General features: G+C 41.5%; 1 pseudogene across 1 annotated transcript in view; it reads right to left on the reverse strand.

Annotated features, from left to right (window-relative positions):
- Positions 1-1,454: 1,454 nt before the first annotated feature.
- The window catches only part of LOC309858718 (lipase member K-like), a 39,204-nt pseudogene continuing 17,468 nt past the window's right edge, over positions 1,455-23,190 (reverse strand). The window contains exons 5-10 of the transcript in view: positions 22,919-23,055; positions 17,545-17,691; positions 8,848-8,919; positions 6,526-6,597; positions 2,543-2,777; positions 1,455-1,488 (exon numbers count right to left, since the gene is read on the reverse strand). The product of the transcript in view is annotated as a lipase member K-like (transcript). The remainder of the gene's footprint in view (positions 1,489-2,542; positions 2,778-6,525; positions 6,598-8,847; positions 8,920-17,544; positions 17,692-22,918; positions 23,056-23,190) is intronic.

Below are 23,190 nucleotides of genomic sequence, written 5' to 3' on the forward strand. Positions count from 1 at the left end.
AAAAAAAATTTAGAAATGAAGGCAAAATACCTTCATCGATCAGCCCAGGTGGAGATTCTGGGAGCCTCTCAAACTTTTCCAAAGGATGTATGCATTGCCACTTCTCTCTCTCTCTCTTTTTTTAAAATTTATTTTTTATTTATTTTCAGCATAACAGTATTCATTATTTTTGCACCACACCCAGTGCTCCATGCAATCTGTGCCATCTATAATACCCACCAACTGGTACCCCAACCTCCCACTCCCCACCGCTTCAAAACCCTCATATTGTTTTTCAGAGTCCATAGTCTCTCATGGTTCACCTCCCCTTCCAATTTCCCTCAACTCCCTTCTCCTCTCTAACTCCCCATGTCCTCCATGCTATTTGTTATGCTCCACAAATAAGTGAAACCATATGATAATTGACACTCTCTGCTTGACTTCTTTCACTCAGCATAATCTCTTCCAGTGCCGTCCATGTTGCTACAAAAGTTGGGTATTCGTCCTTTCTGATGGAGGCATAATACTCCATAGTGTATATGGACCACATCTTCCTTATCCATTTGTTTGTTGAAGGGCATCTTGGTTCTTTCCACAGTTTGGCGACCGTGGCCATTGTTGCTATAAACATTGGGGTACAGATGGCCCTTCTTTTCACCACATCTGTATCTTTGGGGTAAAAACCCAGGAGTGCAATGGCAGGGTCATAGGGAAGTTCTATTTTTAATTTCTTGGGGAATCTCCACACTGTTCTCCAAAGCATTTCCACTTCTCTTGCTCACCCCTGGGGGACAGGTCCCAGGGCCATGCACCTTCTCTGTTCATTGCTGACCATCAGGGAAATACAAATCAGAACCACGAAAAGCTATCTTCTTATAACTGCTGGGATGACTATAACAACAACACTACTATCAATAAAACAAAAGACAAAGAAATAAGTGTCGGTGTGGATGTAGAGAAATTGTACATTACACAGTGTCAGTGAGAATATAAAATTGTGCCGCCGCTATAAAAAATGGTATGGAAGTTCCTCCAAATATTAAAAACAGAACTCCTCCGTGATCCAGAATTCACACTTCTGGGTACATATAATCAAAAGAATTGAAATTAGGATCTTAAGGGGTGCCTGGGTGGCTCAGTGGGTTAATAAACCTCTGCCATCTGCTCAGGTCAGGATCCTGGGATCAAGCCCCACATCAGGCTTTCTGTACCTGCTTCCTCCTCTCTCTCTGCCTGCCTACTTGGTATCTCTCTAAATCTGTGTCAAATAAATAAATAAAACTTAAAAAAAAGAAATTAGGATCTTAAAAAGATACACATACTTCCAAGGTCATCCCAACATTATTTGCAGTGGCCAAAGTATGGAAACCACCTAAATGTCTATAGATGGATGAATGGATAAAGAAGATCTAGTTTAAACATACATATAAGGGGATATAATCCAACCTTAAGTGATGGCAAAACCAAGATATTTTTCAGACAAACACTGTCAATTGATCGCTAGCAGATCTGCAAAACAAAAAATGTTTAAGAAAGTTCATCAAAACAAGAGAAAGAAGGAAATAAAGGTAATAAGGAACAGGGTCTCTCAAGTGTTTAACCAAAGAGACAAAATAATAATAATAATAATAATAATAATAATAATAATAATAATGGTAATGGTTTTTTATTACTATCAACAATAATTCACTATTGCTGGTAAGAAATTAACCACAAGGGGTGACTGGGTGGCTCAGTGGGCTAAGCCTCTGCCTTCAGCTCAGGTCATGATTCCAGGGTCATGGGACCGAGTCCCACATTGGGCTCTCTCCTTAGCAGTGAGCCTGCCTCCCCCTCTCTCTCTGCCTGCCTCTCTGCCTACTTGTGATCTCTGTCTGTCAAATAAATAAACAAAGACCTTTAAAAATTAAAAAAAAAAAAAGAAATTAACCACAAATATGGAGGTATAAAAGAATATCCGTTTATTTTCTCACTCTTGCTGTGCATCCACAGTTTGGACATGATGCAGCTCCCTCCTCTGCTCAGGGACTTCCTGGGCTGCACATGAGGTGTGGCCAGCCTGCTTTCTCCACTGGAGGCTACACTGGGGAATAATGGGCTTCCACGCTCACCCAAGAGCTGGTTCTAATTCATCCAGCAGCTGTATGACTAATGATCCGTCAGTTTGCTGGGTTGTGGGCTGGAGGCCACCTGCAGATGCCAGATGTCACACGTGGCTCCTTTGCCATGCAAGCTTCCATATCTGTTCACTTCATCAAGCCGACAAGAGGAAGCTCTTATCCAGTCTACTTAGATGGAGTCTCATATAATAAAATGAAATCTGGAAGTGACGTCCCATCACCTTTGCCTTAAACATGATCTAACCAAGGGAGTGGCACTGTACCCTTTGCCAGTTCTGTTGGTCAGAAGCAAGTCTCAGGGCACTCCCATACTCGGGGGAGAGGATTACCCCAACACTTGGACACTAGAAGGTGAAAATCACTGGAGGGGTCACTTTAGGGGTTTGTGTGCCACGTTATTAGTTTGAGAATCCACTTACTTAGAGAAAGGAAAATGTATTTACTTTTCCAAACATTCGTCCATCAGTCTAATAGGGTCTTGGTAAATTTCCTTGGGTGCGTCCTGTCCGAGGTAAAAATCCACATGATTGTAGTGTGGGATCAACTTGTAGTAAATAAGCCTGGTAATCTTAGGGAGTAAATTCTTAACATCTTTGAGGTCAGCCACACAGCCATGTCCTCCACTCCACACAGCCCTTGGTACTCCATCTTTGTGACGTCATATAAGGAAGGTGTAAGCTAGTTAAAAGTAAAGAGATAGAGAAAAAATAAGTTTTTACAGAAAACCACCTAATGAAGTAGCATTAACTATTAATTAGTTTTTTAAAAGATTATATTTATTTAACAGAGGGAGAGAGATCACAGTAGGCAGAGCAGCAGGCAGAGAGAAGAGGAAACAGGCTCCCTGCTGAGCAGAGAGCCCGATGTGGGGCTAGATCCCAGGACCCTGAGATCATGACCTGGGCCAAAGGCAGAGACTTAACCCACTGAGCCACCCAGGCGCCCTAACTATTAATTGTTAAGCAAGTTCTTCAAATGCTCCAAGCGTGCAGTTAGAATACACTTAGTGATCTATAAACATTAAAATGTTCAAAGTACTTAAAAACACTTTTGTGGAGTAAGTTCAATTGTGAGCAAATGAACAACAATGATCAAAAAACCCACAACTGGGTGGATCAGTTGGTAAAGCTTCTGCCTTTGGCTCAGGTCCTGATCTCAGGGTCCTGGGATTGAGCCCTGTGTCAGTCTCTCTGCTCAGCAGGGAGCCTGCTTCCTCCTCTCTCTCTCTCTGCCTGCCTCTCTGCCTACTTATGATATGTCTGTCAAATAAATTAAAAAAAAAAAAACCCACAACCATTCTATTCCTGATTTGCACTTGGAGGAAAACAGGAAAGAATTCTAGGGGAAGGGGATACTTATTTCTATGGGGGCTATCTTTCTAGTAACACTTGCATGGGGACTATGTCCTTTTCCAACAAAATAGATGTGTTTATGTACTGGATACTTGTAAATACTTCTTCTCATACACAGAAATCTGGACAAGGAGTTACTGACACTTGAGCAGGCTCTTGGGGGAGCACTGAGACCAACAAAAGAAAACATCTGAAATACAAAGTTAAGAAGGAGACAGCCAGTTCCAGAGAAGAGTGGCTGTGGTATTACTCTCTTGCCCCTTTTCTCTGGACATACAGTGTTTCTCACGTGGATCTAACAAATTCCATCATCCAGTTTATCAGTGGTCCAAGATGACCAGGCCTGTCCTATCCATCCTTCATCCTTCTGGCCTCCATGACTGGATGAGAGACAGGTACTTGGCTCAAAACCAAGCCAGAGCTCTCTCTGGACCTTTCGGCTAGAGTAACTGAGAAAAATACTGACTTTTTCTTTGGGTTTGTGGTTGCAAGAATGCTATGAGCTAAGTACCATCAGGCACCATTTCACTACTATTTTTAAAAGTAGCTTAAGAAGGGAAAGGGCATACACAAGCAGAAGTGGGAGAGAGAGAGAGAGAGAGAGAGAGAGAGAGAGAGAGAGAGACTGAGGGAGCAGGAGAGCCTGGAGGACAGTGTTTAAGTTTCTACCTATTGTGAATTTCCCACCACACTTCTTAACTCAGTAAAGCATACTGCTTTTGTATTTTTTAAACTTAAAATAGAGTTGTCTTGGGGCACCTGGGTGGCTCAGTGGGCTAAAGCCTCTGTCTTCGGCTCATGATCCCAGGGTCCTGGGATTGAGCCTCGCATCGGGCTCTCTGCTCCTCAGAAGCCTGCTTCCTCCTCTCTCTCTCTGCCTGTCTCTCTGCCTACTTGTGATCTCTGTCTGTCAAATAATTAAATAAAATCTTAAAAAAATAGAGTTGTCTTCTGTTTAAGCCTCCAACTCTTGGTTTTGGCTCAGGTGGTCAACTTGAGGTCTTGAAATCAAGGCCCTGCACGAGGCTCCATGCTGGGAGCAGAGCCTGCTTGAGATTCTCTCCCTCTGTCTCCACCCCTCCCACTCATGCTCTCTATCTTTCTCTGAAAATAAATAAATACATCTTTAAAAAAGAAAATTCACCATCATTAATTTTGGCAGCAACATTAGGAAGAAAATGTCATACAGAAAAAGGTACAGATCCTTAGGAACTTGTAACCTTGTCCGGGAGAGGTTTCCTAGATGAGAAATGCACATGGGGGGCTGTCCCTAATTCGGCGAATGTGCCCCCAGAATTCCCTGAGCAGGGCGGTATTCAGGCAGAGAGCATGGCTTTAGTCATTACAGAAGTCACTGGCAGTCCATGTGTTGGTGTCTGGATCTTCGCATCGCTAAATATCTTACTGTTTCCACGTACGGCTTACTGTGGCCTTGGGCTTAGAAGCAAGTGGTCAGTGAGAAGGTGTAGCTGCAACAGGGACTGAGAAAGGTCGGCAAGCAAGTGAGTGCAGGTCAGCTGCCAGCAGAAGGGCTCAGGGGAGCAGAAGGGCTCAGGGGAACTGACGCAGTGCCCAAAGGCAAAGAACAGCAGAGGCAAGAAGAGACATGCTTCCCCTGACTCTGTGTGTTTCTCAGTGGGATCATACAGTGCACAACGACCCAGATGCAAGGAGGCAAGAGCACAACCCAGAGGGAGTAGCGTGTGCTAGCAAGTATATGGCAACAGACTGGGTCTCCGCAATGATTTAGGACCCTATGAAGGATGAAAGGGACCCCAGAAGATGGCAAAGCAAACCTGAATGTGAAAATCAGGATGCAAATTAGATGTGCTGGCTTTGGGCCAAGAAATTCTTTTTTACTCTCGTGGTAATAAAGGATTGGTGATTACATTGATAATCATGCCTGCCTAATTTAGGGCTATTACTTATACTTGTGGCAAAAGCTATTGTTTTGTACACTTGATTTCATCTACCCTCAGTTTGGGATTTTCCATTATTCATTCCTTCCAAGGTCCCAAGCAAAAGATTGTAAATGAACTTGAACTACCCCCTCTCCCCACCCAGTATTCTGAGGATCTGTGAGCACACTGGTAGAGTTAAGCCTTGTGACTCAGTTCTCAATCAAATTGATATCTGAGGCCATAGATAAATTTATCAACCAAGACACTTTGCTTTGAGCAACTCTCTACTCCTGCAAGGACAAGGAGTCAATCAGTTACAAGAGTAAACGGCACTTGGGACATAGTAGATGAGTCTGTGGGTGGCCAGCAGTTTAGGAGAAAACTATAGAAGTTCAGGAGGAAAACTGGATTTTTCACACCAGCCAAAATTATGCAATTTCAATATTGCAGTTTGAGTAGCACTGAAAATTTGCTTTTTAAAAAATTTCTAATTTTTTTCGTATTCCTGATTTGAGGAACTCATATGTTTTTGATGACTACTTGTTGAATTTAAGCTCAGTCTATTAGCATGAGGCCAAAATCATATACAGATTTCCTTATAAATGCTGGAAAAATAACAACAAATAGAACATAGCCTAGTGCCATTTAATATAGAACTTTGGCCCCAAATGTTTTCAGAGATTGTGTTAGGAAATATCTTGACGCACTGTATCTCTGACAGATAACAGCATTTCTCCCTTAGAGTGATAGTTCTGTCTGGTATATCTTTAGTGATCCATATACTGTTGTTGTTGTTGTTTTGTGAGTCATACATGGCATCCCAAAGAACTGTCCCAAAGTGCTGAGAGTTTCTATTTTTTGAGAAGGAAGAAGTGCAGTGGAAGAAGAATGGATACAAAATCCAGGAACCCTGGGTCATAGTCAGGTCCATTACTAGCTAAATAATTTTGGCAATTTACATAACCTCTCTGAGCCTCTGCATAATGAGGACAATCATATTTACCTTGCACAGTCCTCATGAGGATCACAGTCATGATGTGAAACCTGGCAGGAAACCGAGAAGTAGCATCTGACTGATATACAATATCTGGGGTAGTGTTGGTGTTTAACGGGTGAATACTACTTTATTAGTTTGCAAGCAGGTGCCCCTGATGATTATTGCCATCTCTGTACCTGGTGGAAGTGCCTCAGGTTCTGATCAGCATTTCCCCAATCAAAAGCTTGGAACAGACCAGAATTAGCAGCCTATAATAAAATAAAAATAAAAATGCATTACCGTGATATAAGAAGACAGCACACATTGAAAGACAATAAACAGAAAATATACAAAGACGATGACATCACATCCCACTGTTTTGGCACAAGAGGTAAAACCCAGTAAAGAGGAATAAACCTGATCATATGATAAATGTTGATATACTAATTCACAGAACTGACTGTTTTTCAATCCCTTCCCCCATACTTCTCAAATGAAAACCCTCAGGCAGCAATGTCCTTAAGTGTTCTAATGCCTATGAAATGTTTACAAGGATGCTGGGTGGGATGATTCTTGAATATCTTAGCTTCAGGAATTTTAATATATATTTTTTTAAAAAGGCACCAGCTGGACTTTGAAAAGTGACTGTTTTCATGTACAAACAGCTTTGTATGTTATCCTAGGCAGGTGGTCTAGGATATTAGGACCATATTCCTTATTCTTAAACACTTTTGTCACCAAGGCAAGGAATGTTTATTCACTCGGAGTCTCCTCAGTGCTTTCTGTTTGAGGTACAGTGTTGCTGTCCCCCATCTGCAGAGCCAGGCAGCCTGTGTCTCCCATGTCATCTGTTCCTGTGGCCACAGCCTCCAGGTCTGAGACACCACACGTGCCCATATTTGCATTTTAATGTTTAGACTTTGGCTATTAGAATAGAAATATTCATAAGCCTCTACACCTAAGGGTTCTTTGTTCTGTGGTTTGCCAGGAAGCAGGTAACATTCACATTTGTCTCAAGGGCTTCATGAAATGATTCTCAGGCTAATCCAAGGTTTTTTTTTTCCCTTAACTTGACTCTCTGATTTTTTTCCCCACTCTCGTTGATTTAATCCTGATTTTTAGTTTTTTAGTTTAAAATTAGTCCCATCGTGATGTCTAAGGACAGATGCAGTAGTCTACTGCTGTTGGAATTTTGCAGGGTTTTGACAAAGGGAGGCACTATTGTGGGCTACTTAGGTCATCTTCCCCAATGCTCATCTGTGTAATGGAAATGACAACATCCTCCTCATGGGCTGTGGAGATTTTTTTTTTCTTTTTAGTTGTGAAGTTTAAATAGGGTAACACAACGATAAAATAAATAGGATAATGCATATGAAGTGGGTGACACCTAATTACCACCATCAGTATCAGCCTCATCACCCCTGCCTTGACTGTCTGAGTAACTTAGAGCCACGTGATTTATCTCATCCCCTCCCCACATTGTCCTGACTTATGCCTGTCCTGAAGAGGATTTTCTGTCACAGGAGAAGAGACCTTCTGAAGAGCAGTCAGCTGGGAGATGTGTAAGGGACTGGCTAGGACATCTGTAGAATGGGTGTTCCAACACCTCCATGGAAAGACCGTTATTAAGAATTCAGTGAGACTGAATGAAATCACATGTATGGGTCGCAGGAACACATAGTAAGTGCTCAGTAAATGTGAAATTGAGGTCACGTCACCTGGAAGGCCATGCCCATCACAGGCTCCAACCATCTCCTCACCAGGAGGAGGCCTTTTTCCTGCAGGAACTTGAAGGCTTAGCTCCTGGGGGGTAGAACTCTTCAGAGGAGTTCAGAAATCCTCAACTAGTATTTCAGACTATCTAGAGCAGTGCTCCTCAACCTCAAACCACTGAACAAATTTATTTGGGTGGAGGTTAAAGATTCTTAGACAACTCAGATATATTAAAACTCTGGGAAGACCTTTCTCTACTCCTCCCTTTCCCCCTTCATACACACACATGTTCATACATACGTGGCTCAGAAATCTCTACCAATTGAATTTGACTTGTCTCTGCACTTGCTGAATATTGAATAATAGGATAAGTACAACACTTAAAAAAAATTGAAACTGAGGGTAAAACCAGAAACCATTAATCTAGTTTAGTCCCTCTCTAACATTTAATTTTCTCAGAACGAAGCATGATTTCCATGCTCTGAAATGGCCCACATGCCAATAGGAAGCTGAGCAGATCTTTCTGAAACAGCCCGTATCATGCTGAATAAAGTTCTGTTAGAACTGACAATTTTCCAAAAGAGGAAATACAAGTCTTCCCAGAAAAGGCAGTTTGTAGGGATCCAACAATCACAGTTCAGTCAGAATCTGTGAGAACTAGGCCTGTACACCAGACACTATTGAGGCCATGAACAGAAGAGAGAACAGGAAGTCACTGCACAACCCCACAGTGGGCTCTGTGAGACCACTTCTCAGGGGTCTCTGAGACCTACATGGACCTCATCTCAGGAATAGAAAGCTTTTACCTGGGCCCAGTGCAGCATATTCTGAACAGTCGTGCCCGCGGAGCTCTGTGCCAAGTAAACATCCAAGCGACTCTGCAAAGGAGAGAATTTTTCCTCATCTAGAGGCTACTCATGTGACCACACCACAAATAAACCTGAATATTCTCTCTGTCAGGAATAAACATGTACCATACCCTCTTGAAGAACTTTCTCCTCCCTTGGCTCTAGTCTGCCCTGTGCAGCCTTCCGAAAGTCCAGAGGCCATCCTGCAGCATCGAAGGCACTAACACATGTTCTCTCCAGCCTCACCTCAGACAGGTCCGACAGTCCAGGGGGTCAAGGGATAAAAGCCACAGTGACCTCCTCACCCTGAGTTGAGTCCCAAAAGACATTCCCAGACAGCTGTTTATCATGAGGCATTGACAAACGATCTGAATGTTTGCTTTCTGATTTTAACAACGTGGTCAATATTTTATAGGGCTCTCTGAAAGTTTGTGTGACATAACCCACCATATGTGGGACATAACCGAACCAGTGTTGTAGCTTCCATTAACATTTAGATTTTTTTCTGGATTAAAAAAATTTTTTTTTCGTATTCTCCATTGCATATTTTCTTTGCATATATGAAAGAGTTACATATTTCCACCAAAGTAAGCCTACTAGAAGCATCATGGAGCTTTTAAAAAAACACAACCCCTCATGAACTACCCAAACCTATTGAATCAATATTAAAACTTACTTCTAGGGGTGAGTTCTGGACTTGTGAAGTTTTTCGAAGTTCCACAAACTCTTACTTATGAGTTCCTGCTTATCCACTAAAACATTCTTGTAGAGACTGTAATATTCCATAGTATGGTCCCCAACGGTGAAAAAAAAATGGGCCAATCTGACTGTAAAAGTGTACAACGAAGGCCCTCCATGGGAGTTATTCTGTGAAGTCTTTCTTTAGCAAGTTCTTATGCCATGCCTTGAAGGTACTTTTGAAATGATCTTAATTGGATGTGCATAAAGGTCCTCTTACTCAGCTCTGCCTACATGATATGCCTCCATCGAAGTGATAAACAAGCATAGTTCCCTTTAGTAAACTGAGAATAATGTAGGGTGGGGTGGATGTAGAAAGCCAGTGACTAAGGCACACTTTCCATAAACCACCTTTATAAGTCTTGCTTGAAAGCAAGAGAGGTGTTATCAGTGCCTTCCACTAACAGAGGGAGACTAGGCTCTGGGCAGAAGTCTGGGAGATAGTCAAAGACCATTTTCAGCTTTGTCCTGCCTCTGGTTTCAAAGATACTTCCTCTCTGGCTGGGGAGTAAACAATACTCAGTGCAAAGTAGCTGACTCTTTGGCTCAGCTAGTGGGGACCGAGGAAGAAAAGGATTTCATCTGGAGAGAACTCACCAGTAACCCAGCTTATCCCTCTCAGTGTCCCTTGAACAGTGAATCTATGCTTAACATTGGAAAGCCACCCCTTAACCTCTTTGGATTAAAGAAGTAAGTGGTTCACAAAATGACTATATCCAAGTCACCTATGAAAGAGGAAGACTGGTTCAAAAGCAGATGCCTGAGCTTACTCCCTGAGATTCTACTTTGGTAGGTGTGGGGTAGTGTTTAGGCATAGCAAGGTAAATTTCAAAATCATAGCCTTCATGTAAGTGAAGGACTTTCCAAGAGCAGCATGTTGGCCAATAGCAAGAGTTGGTGAGAATGTTCAGTGGCCAAGCCTTCTCCTCAGATTCTCTTACTAAAGCAGGTGGACTCCCCAGCTTTGGTTGGAAAACATCACCATGTATCTTCAATTCAGAAGACAAGAAAGAAAGAAAGAAAGAAAGAAAGAAAGAAAGAAAGAAAGAAAGAGGGGAGGAGTCAAGATGGCGGAGAAGTAGCAAGCTGAGACTGCTTCAGCTAGCCGGAGATCAGCTAGATAGCTTATCTAAAGATTGCAAACACCTGAAAATTCATCGGCAGACCGAAGAGAAGAAGAACAGCAATTCTGGAAACAGAAAAACAACCACTTTCTGAAAGGTAGGACTGGCGGAGAAGTGAATCCAAAGGGACGGGAAGATAGACCCCGGGGGGAGGGGCCGGCTCCCGGCAAGCGGCGGAGCAACCACGCACAAAATCAGGACTTTTAAAAGTCTGTTCCGCTGAGGGACATCAGTCCAGAGGCTAAACCGGGGCGAAGCCCACGCGGGGTCAGCGTGGCCTCAGGTCCCGCAGGGTCACAGAAGGATCGGGGGTGTCTGAGTGTCGCAGAGCTTGCGGGTATTGGAACGGGAAAGCCGGCTACAGAGACAGAGCAGACAGTAAGCTCACAGCTCGGTGTTACCTTGAACTGATAGCAGGCTCGGTGAGCTCGGAGCGCGGCAGGAGGTCAGGCAGACGGGAGTAACTGGGCGCTGTTCTCTGAGGGCGCACTGAGGAGTGGGGCCCTGGGCTCTCGGCTCCTCCGGGCCGGAGACCAGGAGGCCGCCATTTGTGTTCCCGTCCTCCGGAACTCTACGGAAAGCGCTCAGGGAACAAAAGCTCCTGAAAGCAAACCCGAGCGGATTACTCACCCCGGCCCCGGGTAAGGGCGGTGTAATTCCGCCTGGGGCAAAGACACTTGAGAATCACTACAACAGGCCCCTCCCCCAGAAGATCAACAAGAAATCCAGCCGAGACCAAGTTCACCTACCAAGGAGTGCGGTTTCAATACCAAGGAGAGCAGCAGAATTCCAGAGAGGGAGAAAGCCAAGCACGGAACTCATGGCTTTTTTCCTGTGATTTTTTTTTTGTCTTGCAGTTAATTTAATTTTTTCTTTTTCATTTTTTTTTTCTTTTTTTCTTTTTCTTCTCGCCTTCGGGTAAAAATTTTTTTTTTTTAACTGTTACCTTTTTCTTTTTTAACGATTTTTTACTAGTTTATCTAATATATATATTTTTTCTTTTTTACATTTCTCTCAGGTGTTTTCTTTTTTTAAAAAAATTTTTTTTTCTTTTCTTTTTTTTTCTTTTTTCCTTTTTGAACGTCTTTTTATCCCCTTTCTCCCCACTCACGATTTTGGATCTCTTCTAATTTAGTTAAAGCATATTTTCCTGGGGTTGTTGCCACCCTTTTAGTATTTTACTTGCCCCTTCATTTACTCTTATCTGGCCAAAATGACAAGACGTAAAAATTCAACGCAAAAAAAAGAACAAGAGGCAGTACCAAAGGCTAGGGACCTAATCAATACAGACATCGGTAATATGTCAGATCTAGAGTTCAGAATGACAATTCTCAAGGTTCTAGCCGGGCTCGAAAAAGGCATGGAAGATATTAGAGAAACCCTCTCGAGAGATATAAAAGCCCTTTCTGGAGAAATAAAAGAACTAAAATCTAACCAAGTTGAAATAAAAAAAGCTATTAATGAGGTGCAATCAAAAATGGAGGCTCTCACTGCTAGGATAAATGAGGCAGAAGAAAGAATTAGTGATATAGAAGACCAAATGACAGAGAATAAAGAAGCTGAGCAAAAGAGGGACAAACAGCTACTGGACCACGAGGGGAGAATTCGAGAATTAAGTGACACCATAAGACAAAACAACATTAGAATAATTGGGATTCCAGAAGAAGAAGAAAGAGAGAGGGGATCAGAAGATATACTGGAGAGAATTATTGGGGAGAATTTCCCCAATATGGCAAAGGGAACGAGCATCAAAATTCAGGAGGTTCAGAGAACGCCCCTCAAAATCAATAAGAATAGGCCCACACCCCGTCACCTAATAGTAAAATTTACAAGTCTCAGTGACAAAGAGAAAATCCTGAAAGCAGCCCGGGAAAAGAAGTCTGTAACATACAATGGTAAAAATATTAGATTGGCAGCTGACTTATCCACAGAGACCTGGCAGGCCAGAAAGAGCTGGCATGATATTTTTAGAGCACTAAACGAGAAAAACATGCAGCCCAGAATACTATATCCAGCTAGGCTAACATTGAAAATAGAAGGAGAGATTAAAAGCTTCCAGGACAAACAACAACTAAAAGAATTTGCAAATACCAAACCAGCTCTACAGGAAATATTGAAAGGGGTCCTCTAAGCAAAGAGAGAGCCTACAAGTGGTAGATCAGAAAGGAACAGAGACCATATACAATAACAGTCACCTTACAGGCAATACAGTGGCACTAAATTCATATCTCTCAATAGTTACCCTGAATGTGAATGGGCTAAATGCCCCTGTCAAAAGACACAGGGTATCAGAATGGATAAAAAAACAAAACCCATCTATATGTTGCCTCCAAGAAACTCATTTTAAGCCCGAAGACACCTCCAGATTTAAAGTGAGGGGGTGGAAAAGAATTTACCATGCTAATGGACATCAGAAGAAAGCAGGAGTGGCAATCCTTATATCAGATCAATTAGATTTTAAGCCAAAGACTATAATAAGAGATGAGGAAGGACACTATATCATACTCAAAGGGTCTGTCCAACAAGAAGATTTAACAATTTTAAATATCTATGCCCCCAACGTGGGAGCAGCCAACTATATAAACCAATTAATAACAAAATCAAAGAAACACATCAACAACAATACAATAATAGTAGGGGACTTTAACACTCCCCTCACTGAAATGGACAGGTCATCCAAGCAAAAGATCAGCAAGGAAATAAAGGCCTTAAACGACACACTGGACCAGATGGACATCACAGATATATTCAGAACATTTCATCCCAAAGCAACAGAATACACATTCTTCTCTAGTGCACATGGAACATTCTCCAGAATAGATCACATCCTCGGTCCTAAATCAGGACTCAACCGGTATCAAAAGATTGGGATCATTCCCTGCATATTTTCAGACCACAATGCTCTAAAGCTAGAACTCAACCACAAAAGGAAGTTTGGAAAGAACCCAAATACATGGAGACTAAACAGTATCCTTCTAAAGAATGAATGGGTCAACCGGGAAATTAAAGAAGAATTGAAAAAAATCATGGAAACAAATGATAATGAAATACAACGGTTCAAAATCTGTGGGACACAATAAAGGCAGTCCTGAGAGGAAAATATATAGCGGTACAAGCCTTTCTCAAGAAACAAGAAAGGTCTCAGGTACACAACCTAACCCTACACCTAAAGGAGCTGGAGAAAGAACAAGAAAGAAACCCTAAGCCCAGCAGGAGAAGAGAAATCATAAAGATCAGAGCAGAAATCAATGAAATAGAAACCAAAAAAACAATAGAACAAATCAACGAAAGTAGGAGCTGGTTCTTTGAAAGAATTAATAAAATTGATAAACCCCTGGCCCGACTTATCAAAAAGAAAAGAGAAAGGACCCAAATAAATAAAATCATGAATGAAAGAGGAGAGATCACAACTAACACCAAAGAAATACAAACTATTATAAGAACATACTATGAGCAACTCTACGGCAATAAATTTGACAATCTGGAAGAAATGGATGCATTCCTAGAAACATATAAACTACCACAACTGAATCAGGAAGAAATAGAAAGCCTGAACAGACCCATAACCAGTAAGGAGATTGAAACAGTCATTAAAAATCTCCAAACAAACAAAAGCCCAGGGCCACATGGCTTCCCGGGGGAATTCTACCAAACATTTAAAGAAGAACTAATTCCTATTCTCCTGAAACTGTTCCAAAAAATAGAAATGGAAGGAAAACTTCCAAACTCATTTTATGAGGCCAGCATCACCTTGATCCCAAAACCAGATAAGGATCCCACCAAAAAAGAGAGCTATAGACCGATATCCTTGATGAACACAGATGCGAAAATACTCAACAAAATACTAGCCAATAGGATTCAACAGTACATTAAAAAGATTATTCACCACGACCAAGTGGGATTTATTCCAGGGCTGCAAGGTTGGTTCAACATCCGCAAATCAGTCAATGTGATAGAACACATCAATAAAAGAAAGAACAAGAACCATATGATACTCTCAATAGACGCTGAAAAAGCATTTGACAAAGTACAGCATCCCTTCCTGATCAAAACTCTTCAAAGTGTAGGGATAGAGGGCACATACCTCAATATCATCAAAGCCATCTATGAAAAACCCACCGCAAATATCATTCTCAATGGAGAAAAACTGAAAGCTTTTCCGCTAAGGTCAGGAACACGGCAGGGATGTCCATTATCACCACTGCTATTCAACATAGTACTAGAGGTCCTAGCCTCAGCAATCAGACAACAAAAGGAAATTAAAGGCATCCAAATCGGCAAAGAAGAAGTCAAATTATCACTCTTCGCAGATGATATGATACTATATGTGGAAAACCCAAAAGACTCCACTCCAAAACTGCTAGAACTTGTACAGGAATTCAGTAAAGTGTCAGGATATAAAATCAATGCACAGAAATCAGTTGCATTTCTCTACACCAACAGCAAGACAGAAGAAAGAGATATTAAGGAGTCAATCCCATTTACAATTGCATCCAAAACCATAAGATACCTAGGAATAAACCTAACCAAAGAGACACAGAATCTATACTCAGAAAACTATAAAGTACTCATCAAAGAAATTGAGGAAGACACAAAGAAATGGAAAAATGTTCCATGCTCCTGGATTGGAAGAATAAATATTGTGAAAATGTCTATGCTACCTAAAGCAATCTACACATTTAATGCAATTCCTATCAAAGTACCATCCATCTTTTTCAAAGAAATGGAACAAATAATGCTAAAATTTATATGGAACCAGAAAAGACCTCGAATAGCCAAAGTGATATTGAAAAAGAAAGCCAACGTTGGTGGCATCACAATTCTGGACTTCAAGCTCTATTACAAAGCTGTCATCATCAAGACAGCATGGTACTGGCACAAAAACAGACACATAGATCAATGGAACAGAATAGAGAGCCCAGAAATAGACCCTCAACTCTATGGTCAACTCATCTTCGACAAAGCAGGAAAGAATGTCCAATGGAAAAAAGACAGCCTCTTCAATAAATGGTGCTGGGAAAATTGGACAGCCACATGCAGAAAAATGAAATTGGACCATTTCCTTACACCACACACAAAAATAGACTCAAAATGGATGAAGGACCTCAATGTGCGAAAGGAATCCATCAAAATCCTTGAGGAGAACACAGGCAGCAACCTCTTTGACCTCTGCCGCAGCAACATCTTCCTAGGAACAACGCAAAAGGCAAGGGAAGCAAGGGAAAAAATGAACTATTGGGATTTCATCAAGATCAAAAGCTTTTGCACAGCAAAGGAAACAGTTAACAAAATCAAAAGACAACTGACAGAATGGGAGAAGATATTTGCAAACGACATATCAGATAAAGGACTAGTGTCCAGAATCTATAAAGAACTTAGCAAACTCAACACCCAAAGAACAAATAATCCAATCAAGAAATGGGCAGAGGACATGAACAGACATTTCTGCAAAGAAGACATCCAGATGGCCAACAGACACATGAAAAAGTGCTCCATATCACTCGGCATCAAGGAAATACAAATCAAAACCACAATGAGATATCACCTCACACCAGTCAGAATGGCTAAAATCAACAAGTCAGGAAATGACAGATGCTGGCGAGGATGTGGAGAAAGGGGAACCCTCCTACACTGTTGGTGGGAATGCAAGCTGGTGCAGCCACTCTGGAAAACAGCATGGAGGTTCCTCAGAATGTTGAAAATAGAACTGCCCTATGACCCAGCAATTGCACTATTGGGTATTTACCCTAAAGATACAAATGTAGTGATCCAAAGGGGCACATGCACCCGAATGTTTATAGCAGCAATGTCCACAATAGCCAAACTATGGAAAGAACCTAGATGTCCATCAACAGATGAATGGATCAAGAAGATGTGGTATATATACACAATGGAATGCTATGCAGCCATCAAAAGAAATGAAATCTTGCCATTTGCGACAACATGGATGGAACTAGAGCGTATCATGCTTAGCGAAATAAGTCAAGCAGAGAAAGACATCTATCATATGATCTCTCTGATATGAGGAAGTGGTGATGCAACATGGAGGCTTAAGTGGGTAGGAGAAGAATAAATGAAACAAGATGGGATTGGGAGGGAGACAAACCATAAGTGACTCTTAATCTCACAAAACAAACTGAGGGTTGCTGGGGGGAGGGGGTTTGGGAGAAGGGGGTGGGATTATGGACATTGGGGAGGGTATGTGCTTTGGTGAGTGCTGTGAAGTGTGTAAACCTGGTGATTCACAGACCTGTACCCCTGGGGATAAAAATATATGTTTATAAAAAAAAAAAAAAAAAAAGAAAGGACAAATACCCAACTTTTGTAGCAACATGGATGGGACTGGAAGAGATTATTATGCTGAGTGAAATAAGTCAAGCAGAGAGAGTCAATTATCATATGGTTTCACTTATTTGTGGAGCATAACAAATAGCATGGAGGACATGGGGAGTTAGAGAGGAGAAGGGAGTTGGGGGAAATTGGAAGGGGAGGTGAACCATGAGAGACTATGGACTCTGAAAAACAATCTGAGGGTTTTGAAGGGGTGTGGGGTGGGAGGTTGGGGTACTAGGTGGTGGGTATTATAAAGGGCACGAATTGCATGGAGCACTGGGTGTGGTGAAAAATAATGAATACTGTTATGCTGAAAATAAAAAATAAATTTAAAAAAAAAAAGAAAGAAAGAAAGGAAAAGAAAGGTCTTGAAATGTGGTCTCCACATGACTCAATATAATTTCTTTTTACCTCTGTGCAACAAAAAATTGTTTTCTTGGCTCTGACTACTTACACATACCACGTTTAAGTTTTTTGGGTCAAATCCACTCAAAGTAAACAGGAAGTTGCTGCAAATATGACGAAATAGCTTCTGGTTGCACACCTTGGTGGCAATGAATTGGTCAAAAAACATATGAGGGTAGAACATCTTGTCACCAAATAGTGCCTGCAGGATGAGTATAAGACACCATCAGATTTCATGGATGTGGATGTCAAGAGTGGAAAGGAACAGACAAGGGCTGGACAGCGGTGGTATCTGCACTATACAAGTCCTCATTGAAAGGGAGAGCTCTGTTAAATTTTGTCTTTGGTTCTCCCAACCCACCCTGGTGGTCTTCCCAACTTTCCACTTGATGCCTTTTCCCAAGATCCTCTACTTGGGGTGTTTTGAGAATGCCTCTTGTGAAACCAGTCCCTGTAGGGAACTGGTAAGTCTTTGGAGTTGGGGATACCTTGGTTCAATTTTGGACTCTGCTTCTTATACCTTAAGGAAGTATTGAATTTCAATTATCCAGAAGTTTCTCAACACTGCCATGAAAAATTAACATGCAGTATGTTGTGAAGATAATAGGTCATGTTTAAAAGGAGGCTTCTGGGGGCACCTGGGTGGCTCAGTGGGTTAAGCCTCTGCCTTCAGCTCAGGTCATGATCTCAGGGTCCTGGGATCAAGCCCCACATCGGGCTCTCTACTCAGCAGGAAGCCTGCCCCCCCCCCCCGCTGCCTCTCTGCCTACTTGTGATCTCTCTCTCTGTCAAATAAATACAATCTTTAAAAAAAAAAGGAGCCTTCTGCAGTTTCTATAATCTAGTAAACACTCCTCAAACAATAACTGCTATTATAATTAGTGAATGATTGTTCCAGAATCTTTCAGCGAACTCTTCCAGAGGCAAAAGCTTAACCCCCCCAAATCAAACTCTACTAATGGAATTTTAGGCAATATTGCCAGTGAGTTTAATTTACCTTCTGAACTTTAGGAATCCCTTCAAATTAGAACACAAATTCATATCTAATTCCTGTGCATAGAAGATGAATCTTGCTTTTGTTTCACAATAACTTGTTTTATAATCTTAAATTAGATACAAAGATGAAAATATTCTTAAAAAAAGACTTTATGTGTTTATTTGAGAGAGAAAGAGAGCAGCAGGAGGGGCAGAGGAAGAGGGAGGGAAACAAGCAGATTCCCTGTTGAGTGCAGAGCCTGATAGCTCGATCCTAGGACCCTGAGATCATTCCTTGAGCTGAAGCCAGACAACTGCTCCTTCACCCTGACCGAAAGAGGAAGGATAGCAATGCAGGCCAGCCAACCATGCTGCGCCTATTCCTAAGGTGTAGCCAACGTGACCTGTAGACTATAATTCCAAGTTGGTTCTGGAGGGGGCGTACTTGTCACGTAGCAGCATCTAGTTCTAGTTGCTGTGAATTTAAGGAGTTCCTTCTAGGTACAGGGCCCCATGCCAGGTCACATGGTTTGTCAAGCAGAACATGGGCCAGATGCAGCTCTCAGTGGCCTGCTGAACTGGGCACCATGTGCATGACTGTGTAAGGATCCAGAACTGACTTTTTAAGATTGGCATTGGAAAGGAGGGGAAATGACTATGTAGAAGGAAGAACATTGACCATAGATGGCCTGGTCAGATCTGGGTTCAGGTTCTGGTTCCACCACCCATTCACTGGGTCATTTGGGACAGGGTGCTTAGCCTTTTTGAGCCACAGGTTCTTCTTTTAAAAATGAAGACGTGTGCTTTGTTGGCTCAGTCGGTTAAGTGTCCGACTCTTGATTTTGGCTCAGGTCATGATCTCAGGGTTGTGAGATCGAGGCCCACCTTGGGCTCTGTGCTGAGTGTGGAGCCTGTTTTGGACTCTTTCACTCCCTCTGCCTCTAAAGAGAGGAAGAAAAAAAGAAATAGAGAAAGGATGGAAGAAAGGAAGACAATACTAACAATCCTTACTACTATAGATAACATGCAAAGAGGAAAGGGTCAAAGCAAGCTGTAGGTTAGAAAAAAGATAGAGGGGCAAGAACACGGAAATGCTCAGGGGTTAAACAGGGGTGGAAGAGGTAGAGAGGAGAAGCAGTTGGTAATTAGGAGATCTAAAGCACCAGGAGCTGAGGTTTTGAATCTAAAATAAAATAATAATACTAGACAATTCTTACTGAGCACCTGCTATAAGCCAGATACGATGCTTAAACATATATTGTCTCAATCAATCTCCAAAAAAATTTGACAAATCTTACCGTTTTTTTAACTCCTTCATTAATTTTCAACTTTACTGAGGAATAATTGATATCATAAGACAGTAAGTGTCTTATAAATGGAAGTTTGTATGCTTTGACCTACATTTCCCCATTTCCCCCTCCTCCAGCCCCTACTAACCACCATTCTATTCCCCTTTTCTATGAAATTGGTTTTTTAATATTAGATTCTACATATAAGTGATTCAGTACAGTATTTGTCATTCTCTTTCTGGCTCATTTCACTTAGCGTTGTGCCCACGAGTTTCATCTGATTTCCTTATTCTCTTTTGACTTTTTGGTGTTCTTTTAAATTTTCCCATTTTAATTTGTCTTTACTATTTTCCAAAAGAGCTATAGTTATTTATATTTTCACCAGTAGCGTACAAGGGTTCGCTTTTCTCAACATTCTTGCCAACATTTATTTCTTGTCTTTTTGGTAAAACCCATCTAACGATTATGAGACAATGCTCCATTGTGGTTTTGGTTTCCGTCTCCCTGATGATTAGTGAGGTTGCGCATCATTCCATGTGTCTGTTGGTCATTTGCATATCTTCTTCGGAAAAATGTGCATTCTTGTCCTTTGTCCTATTTAATAGGATTACTTGCTTTTTTGGCTATTGAATTGTATGAGCGTTTTATATATTTTGGTAATTAACCCCTGATCAGATACATGGTTTGCAAAGATTTTCTCCCATTCTGTAGGCTGCATTTTCAATATATTAATCACTACTTTGCTGTTGAAGCTTTTTAGTTAGTCCAATTTGTTGATATTGCCAGTTCTCTTGGTGTTTTATCCAGAAAAATCATCATCAAGACCAATGTCAAGGAGGCTTTTCCCTATGCTTGTTTTTAAATAAAGATTTTATTTATTTATTTGACAGAGAGAGAGAGAGAGAGATCTTAGGTAGGCAAAGAGGCAGGCAGAGAGAGAGAGGGGGAAGCAGGATCCCTGCTGAGCAGAGAGCCTGATGTGGGGCTCGGTCCCAGGACCCTGGGATCATGACCTGAGCGGAAGGCAGAGGCTTAACCCACTGATCCACCCAGGTGCCCCCTCTATAATTTTTTTAGGAGTTTTGTGGTTTCAGATAGTCAGTGTAGGTCTTCAATCTACTTTGAGTTAATTTTCGTGAGTGGTGTAACATAGGGGTTCGGTTTCATTCTTTTTTGAGGATTTTATTTGACAAAAGAGAGAGAGCACAAGCAGAGGGAGTAGCAGGCAGAGGAAGCAGACAGAGCTGGACACAGGACTCAATGCCAGAATCCTGGGATCATGACCTGAGCCAAAGGCAGATGCTTAACCGATTAAGCCACCCAGGCGTCCCTCATTCTTTTGCATGTGGCTCTCCAGGTACCCCAATGCTATGTATTGAAGGGATTGTTTTTTTCACCATTGTGTGTTCATAGTACCCTTGTCAGAGATCAGTAGACCAGAAGTGTGGGTTTATTTCTGGTTCCCTATTCTATCCCACTGTTCTATGCACCTGTTTTTATGTTAGTACAATACTGTTTTGATGACTATAGTTTTGTAAGAGAGTTTGAAATCGGGAAGTGGGATGCCTCTCCTTTTGCTCTGCTTTCACAAGACTGGTTGGGATATTTGGGGCCTTTGTATTTCCATACAAATTTTAGGATCACATTTTCCAGTTCTGTGAAAATTGCTATTGGAATTTTGATAGGGATAGCACTGAATCTGCAGTTCTCTCTGGTTTATATGGGCACATTAGTGATATTAATCCTTCCAGTCCGTGAACACAGGGTATCTTTTTATTTATTTGCATCTTTCTGGGTTTTATAGGTATGGAACTGAATCACCATGGGCTAATTTACTTATTTCTCATAAGCCTGAATCCCTGGCTTCTACAAAAATGCTCTCCCTCCCATCCGCTTTAACTGAAATCACTGAATGCAGCAATCACTTTCAGTCTGCCATGGGAGAAGCCCATATTAATCTGTTAGAGGAAAACACACTAAACCAATTCATTTCAACAGAGTAACTGATCAAATTCGTTATCTGTCAGTGCACAGAGGGAATTTGGAGTTCAGGATATTGCCCAGATTTTGAGGAGTCAACAGACTAAGAGCCTATGAAGCATGGGCAGTTGAATAAGGTTGGGCTTTCAGTGGGGCACCAGGGTGAGGCAGTTGGGTAACTCTTGATTCAGCTCAGGTGGTGATTACAGGGTTGGGAGATCTATCCCCACATCAGGCTCCATGTTCAGCGAGGAGTCTGCTTCAGATTCTCTCTCCCTCTCCTTCTGCCCTTCCTGTTCATGCTCTTTCTCTCAAACAAACAAATAAATAAATAAATAAATAAATAAATAAATAAATATTTTTTTAAAAGGTTGGACTTTTCAGGTGGGAAGAAAGTAGGTTCTAGGCAAATCCTGATAGCAATGAGTAACTGACATTTATTAAATTTTTATAATGTGCAAGACCAGGTTCTAAGGGATTCACAAGTCTGAACTAAATTCTCACAGCAGCTCAAGGAGTAGGATCTATTAATATTCCCTCTTTGGGGCACCTGGGTGGCTCAGTGGGTTAAAGCCTCTGTCTTCTGCTCAGGTCATGATATCAGGGTCCTAGGATTGAGCCCCACTTTGGGGTCCCTTTAGGGAGTCTGCTTTCTCCTCTCTCTGCCTGCCTCTCTGCTTACTTGTGATCTCTGTCAATCAAATAAATAAAATCTTAAAAAATAGATCCTATCTTTATGGGTGAAGAACATGATTCACAAAACTCATAAGGTCTTGATCAAAGTTACCTAGCCATCTAGGATCCAACCACATTCCACCCACCGCCATGCTCTGTTTTCAATCCCTACCCCATATTGCTCCTAAAATCCCGGGGGCCACTAGAGAGAAATTTAACCCACGAGATTAAACAAATCAGTTAATCACCTCAACATTGGCTTTATCTGTGAGTGAGAAAGGACATGGGATAGAAACCCCTGATTTAGATTTATACAATGGTATTGGTGGTGTGAGCTCCCTGAACCCTGTCAGTAAAATTATGTTATCAACAGATCTATGTAGACATCTTACATCTATGATAGTCTCAGAAGCTTGTAAAATGCCATTTTGTCTAAGGTTTTCTTCTCTTGAAATCAGTGAAAATAGAACTAGTTTTAGTAACTACAGATTTAAACTTGGAGTCACATACCTTGACTACTTCTCTGGAAAGAGTTTTGAATTTTTTCATAGGACTTTGGGTGTATTTCACCATGATGACTGGAACCAATGCAAAAAATATCTTAATCCTTTTATCCATCTCTGGATTGGTAGAGAATGCTATGAAGGCTGAAGGGGAAGAACACACAAGTCTATAGATTTAAAACAATTCTTCATTCACCATAAATGAGAGGAAAAGGAGGCATGTTAAAAGCAACAACAGCCACTACAAAAACAACTCAAAATAACTACCACTGGTAAGGA

This window comes from Mustela nivalis (assembly GCF_964662115.1).
Source record: "Mustela nivalis genome assembly, chromosome: 2".
Classification (NCBI taxonomy): domain Eukaryota; kingdom Metazoa; phylum Chordata; class Mammalia; order Carnivora; family Mustelidae; genus Mustela; species Mustela nivalis.